Source organism: Entelurus aequoreus, linkage group LG04, assembly GCF_033978785.1.
Source record: "Entelurus aequoreus isolate RoL-2023_Sb linkage group LG04, RoL_Eaeq_v1.1, whole genome shotgun sequence".
Taxonomy (NCBI): Eukaryota; Metazoa; Chordata; class Actinopteri; order Syngnathiformes; family Syngnathidae; genus Entelurus; species Entelurus aequoreus.
The window spans coordinates 76665462-76672368 of record NC_084734.1 but is presented as its reverse complement, the minus strand read 5'-3'; the positions used below and the strand labels follow the sequence as shown (position 1 = coordinate 76672368).

At 33.4% G+C, this 6907-nt stretch overlaps 1 long non-coding RNA gene across 1 annotated transcript; it reads left to right on the top strand.

Annotated features, from left to right (window-relative positions):
• Positions 1 to 426: 426 nt before the first annotated feature.
• Positions 427 to 1161, top strand: LOC133647997 (uncharacterized). Its single transcript, XR_009825819.1, has 4 exons — positions 427 to 578; positions 704 to 810; positions 903 to 975; positions 1075 to 1161. It is a non-coding gene; the product is annotated as an uncharacterized LOC133647997 (long non-coding RNA).
• The last annotated feature ends 5746 nt before the right edge of the window (positions 1162 to 6907 follow it).

Genomic DNA, 6907 nt, shown 5'->3' with positions numbered 1-6907 from the left:
CCAGAATCCCGATTTTAAAGCAATTTGGTGCGCCATCCATTTATCACAAGTAAGTATAGAAAGAGTGAAATACGAAGCACGTTTTTGTATAACAATTTCCAACCTACATGATTAATTTCAGACCATTTTACGGTTTTAGCGTTGTGTATAAATGCGCGCCATGCGCCGGCGCTAACTAGCATACATTTCTCGTGCAGGTTGGCTGTTATAAAGTTTCCATAAAGTTTCCATATAAAGTTGATAAGACTTTCGAGACTCTTGAGCAGCTGAAGGCCTTCTGTGAACGGCTCGACACTGATCTTCTGCTCGGAAAGCAGCTGGTAATTAGTTTTAATTCCCCACTGCAAAAATATCTTGCTCAGTTATCAAAAAACAATTTCTAATCAAGTACAATATTGTTGTTTATTTATTTGTATAGGGGAAAGCTCTTACTGCTCTTGGTGGGCAGAATTTGGCAGACACGGTGAGGACAATGCTGAGGAAAATTGCCACAAACAAAGTCCTGGAGCAGCTTGGCCTCCGTGGAAAGTCAGGAAAAGTGGCGTTTGAGGACTTGCCCCTTTACAGAATAATAAATAGTAAGTGTTAATAATAGGTTTGCATCTTTCAACATATGTTGCATGTATGCTCACAAGGTCGATCTCGCTGTTATTATTACAGTATTTATTCTAAAGGGAATTCTAAATTGTGCTGGTGATTGCAGAGGCATGCAGGGGTGTTTACAAGCAGACGACCACAGCTGAAGTGGATTGTGAGCTTGGAGAGGTCCTGAAACTGGCCACTTTTCGAAAGGGAGGTTCAAAATTTGAGGTACGGAGAAGATAAGATATCCCAATTTTGAATTCCATTTTTTTGAAGTTCCACTGCATGTCTTTTGAATTTGCTATTATAACTACTTGTAGGAGAAGAGGAGGAATTAAGAGGGAGGACAAAAAAGGAAAAAGAAACAAGCAAAAGAACAGAGTGAGATGCGAGGTAAATGATAAAGTAATTATGCCAATGTTTTAATTCAATTCAATTAATCTACATTCCAGTGCTGTCTTTGTTGTATTTGTGATAACTATTTACTTCCAGGATTTGGGTTTCCCTGCTTGGGCTGCTGCCCCCGCGACCCGACCTCGGATAAGCGGAAGAAGATGGATGGATGGAGGGATGGATTTACTTCCAGGAAGAGAACCAAGAAGGGGCAGGATACACTGACGCGCACGACCAAGACCACTGCATTCCATTCCATTTGTATTATAGTTATCACTAATAAAGAATTATTTCTGTTGAAATCACTATCACTAATAAAGAATTAATTCTGTTGAAATTTCTGTTTGAGTGTTATTCCTGACAATATAGCATAAAAACAGATGTAAATAGCATGTTCCTAAACAGTTCCCTAAACGTTCTAGCCAAACGTTCTTGGCTACCGTTCTGCTAACCAAGCAAGAACTCCACAACCAAACGTTCTTTGAACGTTATAAACTAACGTTCCCAGAACAATGCCACTACGTTCTCCTAACGTTCACATAACGTTACCTGGGCGGTTGCAAAATTAGCTGGAAAAAAAAAGCTGCACTTTAATGGTAGCATGCTAATGTTACCATGCTAACAGTTAGCTTGTGTCACGTACCAAGTTATATGATTCTAACTGTTAGCATGGTAACGTTAGCTTGCTAACATGCTAACATTAGATTGCTAACCTTTTGAGCTGGTTTTGTAACCGTTTACCCCAGAGTCATATAACTTGGTATGTGACACTTGTTAACTGTTACCATGCAAACGATACCATGCTAGCAAGCTAACATAGGCTTTCTAACGTTTTCATCTATTTTTACACTTTTCTTTTTATTTCCGCAGCCATACACCTTTGAGTCGTATAATTTGGTATGTAAAACATGCTGACTGTTATCATGCTAAGTGTTATCATTTTTATGTAAACATGCTACTGTTTTAGGGTAGCTCTGTGGCTCATTTTGTACATTTACGCCTGAAACTCTGCACCATCTAATAAGTACGGCGGCTTTCGGCGACTCCAGGCCAGAGGTCTGGGGCACAGATAGCAGGCCCATCCAAATGTAGTTAATTACTTCTGTAACACTTAAAAAAAAAAAAAAAAAAATTTTTAATTAACTATTGATATTTTTTATTTATATATATATAATCATTACTTTAGTTGGAACTATAGTATCATTTTGATATAGTTTAATTGCTTTTATTCCGTCACGTGACTTCTTCCCGGAAAAACTGCTGGTGGTCAACCAAGCCAAGATTGCTGTTGTACAGCAAGCAGTGCGCAAAATATCGGAGTACAAAAGAGGCTTAAATCTTCCTGCAAAAAACAGATATGAGCAAAAAAAATCTAAATATTCAATGGAAAAGATTCCTCTACTCTAGTCTATAAAATCCGCTACACCTCCTTGATACCGAAGTACATGTCAAACGTAAATGACCGCCATAACCACAACACCAGGGGGAGCTCCACTAACCACGTTAAACCCAGATTCCGAACTAACACAAGTCTTAACTCATTCTCTTTCTATGCCACATCAATGTGGAATGCGCTCCCAACAGGTGTAAAAGAAAGGGCATCTCTATCTTCCTTCAAAACCGCAATAAAAGTACACCTCCAGGCAACTTCAACCCTAAACTAACACCCTCCCCGGATTGTTAATAATCAAATGTAAATAATCAAATGTAGATACTTATTCTTATGCTTTCTGATCTCTCTCTCTATGTCCACTACTTGCTGTACATATCCTACCAAGTCAGTCCTACACTGTTCCAATGTCCATTTCTCTGATGATGCAATTGTTGATGACTGAAGTGTTGATATCGAGCAAACCTAATCCCCCCCCCCCTCCACATCCCACACCCCGGATTTTAAATAATGTAAATAATTCAATGTATATACCCTGATGATTATCTTGTGTAATGACTGTATTATGATGACTGTATAGATCTGTATCATGAATCAATTTGAGTAGACCCCGACTTAAACAAGTTGAAAAACTTATTCGGGTGTTACCATTTAGTGGTCAATTGTACGGAATATGTACTTCACTGTGCAACTTACTAATAAAAGTCTCAATCAATCAATCAATCAATAAAAAAAAGATTTGTCGAGTGATATCAAGCATTATATGTCGGTCGCGTTCCCAGACATATTGAACTATTTTGCCCCAGACGCCATTGCACACGACAACACAGATGGAAACTTGGAAAAGCATGGAGGTCTACAACTTCTTTGTGTGTGGTTAGGTCACGGAAATTGGTATCATGACTCTCCTGGATAAATATGCATAGTTTTTGCACTGGTAAGGTTGCGTTTCATGATTTAACTCCGCGTCTATTGCCATGTTTGTTGCTGTTGCACGCGCCATTTATGAGTACCTTGTTATTCCGCGTCTTTATCAAAATATAACTATAGATGTCAACATCATGTATGTGCTAAAAGCTTCATTTATGATTGTTGCCTTTGGTAAAAGCTTAACTCTTTAAGGTTTTGCTGAAATGTGCTTTATTTTATTTAGACTCGCCGAGTTGGTGCTTTATGAAACACTCGTAGGAAACGTGTTTAAGAAATACAAATAATATCGAGATAATACTTTAACAGTATATCAAACAAATCTTTAACTGAGTGATCACTGCAAACTCATGCATTCTTCAAACCTTCTCCCTTGGACAGGAGCCTGAACTGCATGCTCTTCTCCTTAATTTGTCAAATCTTGCACTCTTCTTCCCTTTTTATTTACCTCTCGAGGAACTCTGAGGAAATGTTTATCCTTTTTTTTTTCAATTTGAACAGTTCGTACAGCCGAAAACAACACAAGCATAGGGCATTTTTTCTTTGAGCAAGGCTAAATGGTGCCTAGTACCCATTCAGAAAAAAAGCTAGCTTGACTAACAGTCGTATTCATTGGGCGGGACGTGAGCAAGTAACAGTAACATCTAGAGATGTCCGATAATATCGGCAGTCCGATGTTATCGGCCGATAAATGCTTTAAAATGTAATATCGGAAATTATCTGTATCGGGTTCAAAAAGTAAAATTTATGACTTTTTAAAACACCGCTGTGTACACGGACGTAGGGAGAAGTACAGAGCGCCAATAAACCTTAAAGGCACTGCCTTTGCGTGCCGGCCCAGTCACATAATATCTACGGCTTTTCAAACACACAAGTGAATGCAAGGCATATTTGGTCAACAGCCATACAGGTCACATTGAGGGTGACCGTATAAACAACTTTAACACTGTTACAAATATGCGCCACACTGTGAACCCACGCCAAACAAGAATGACAAACACATTTCGGGAGAACATCCGCACCGTAACACAACATAAACACAACAGAACAAATACCCAGAAGCCCTTGCAGCACTAACTCTGCCAGGACGCTACAATATACACCCCCCGCTACCCCTCACCCCGTCACCTCAACGCCGCCCACCTCAACCTCCTCATGTTCTCTCAGGGAGAGCATGTCACAAATTCCAAGCTGCTGTTTTGAGGCATGTTAAAAAAAATAATGCACTTTGTGACTTCAATAATAAATATGGCAGTGCCATGTTGGCATTTTTTTCCATAACTTGAGTTGATTTATTTTGGAAAGCCTTGTTACATTGTTTAATGCATCCAGCGGGGCATCACAACAAAGTTAGGCATAATAATGTGTTAATTCCACAACTGTATAAATCGGTATCGGTTGATATCGGAATCGGTAATTAAGAGTTGGACAATATTGGAATATCGGATATCGGCAAAAAAGCCATTATCGGGCATCTCTAGTAACATCCTAACAATAGTATAATTTGACACTACAGGTCTTACTGATTAAGTTTTTTGATTATTATTTTTATTACATTACCACGTCCTGAGCACATTATATTTTCATGTAAATGCATATAAATAATATGGTAATACTACCTAATTTTAATAAAAAATAAAGTAATAATTATGTAACATTTTGAATATAGTCTATGGTAATAAATACTCTATTTTGTTTTATATATACATATAATAAAAAAGATGTATGTATGTATGTAAATATATACATATAATAAAACATATTTATGTATATATATATATATATATATATATATATATATATATATATATATATATATATATATATATATATATATATATATATATATATATATATATATATATATATATATATATATATATATATACATATACATATAAATATGTGTATATATATACTGTATGTATATATATATATATATATATACTGTATGTATATATACATATATATATATATATATATATATATATATATATATATATATATATATATATATATATATATATATATATATATATATATATATATATATATATATACATAAAAATATGTGTGTATATATGTTTGTATATATATATATAATGTGTGTATATTATATGTATATATACATATATATAATGTGTGTGTATATATATATATATATATATATATATATATATATATATATATATATATATATATGTGTGTGTATATATATACTGTATATATGTGTGTATATATATATATATATATATATATATATATATATATATGTGTATATATATATATGTGTATATATATATATATATATATATATATATATATATATATATATATATATATATATGTATATATATATATATATATATATATATATATATATATATATATATATATATATATATATATATATATATATGTGTGTGTATATATATACTGTATATATGTGTGTATATATATATATATATATATATATATATATATATATGTGTATATATATCTATATCTATGTGTATATATATATATATATATATATATGTGTATATATATCTATATCTATGTGTATATATATATATATATATATATATATATATATATATATATATATATATATATATATATATATATGTGTGTGTGTATATATATATATATATGTATGTATATATATATATATATATATATATATATATATATATATATATATGTGTGTGTGTATATATATATATATATATATATATATATATATATATATATATATATATATATATATATATATATATATATATATATATATATATATATATATATATATATATATATATATGATGGGTCAAATGCAGATAATAATTTCACCACACCTAGTGTGTCAATCATTGGTACTTTAACTTAATATATATATATTATTTATATTTTATTTTATTTTTGTTATTATTATATATTTTCACCAATTGTCTTAATGTTAAGTCAAAATCAATTTTGAACAACACCAAATTCCATATGTGCCCATGTGTTCAAAAAACCCTTTCGTATTTTCCCCATTTTGCATCATTCCTTGCTCATTAGCGGTGTCTCCATTCAAAATGCTTAATTAACGTCAAGAGAATGGAGGGTTTACATTAATGGCTTGTTTTGTGTGCGTTGCTGTCCTTCATGTGTAAATGGTAGACCTGGCTCCTTTCTTGTAGCAGCGAGCGCAGCATATGGCAGATAGGCTGTAAGGACGCAGTCCATCAAACGCCAGAAGAAAGGCTCTCAGACACTTCAGCGCCATGCAGGGAGTGTGTGAGGGCTGTCACTGGTGGATTACCACTTAACAATGTGGAATGGATGCTGAGGCTTTTGTTTGCCACAACATGTGTACGTACATGTGTGACATGCATAATAACTAAATATATCTACAGCCATCTTTAGCCGTAAGGGAAGGCTTTTACATACAACAAAGATTTCATACAGTATATGGAGAAAAGTGCTCTATGCTTGTGGTTAGTAACCCTTATGTCAGGGGTGACCAAACGTTTTCAACCGACAGCCACAAACTAAAAAGCGAAAGAATGCAGGGTGGGACTTTTTGTTACGGCGGAACCTCGATTTACGAACTTAATTGGTTTTCAAACA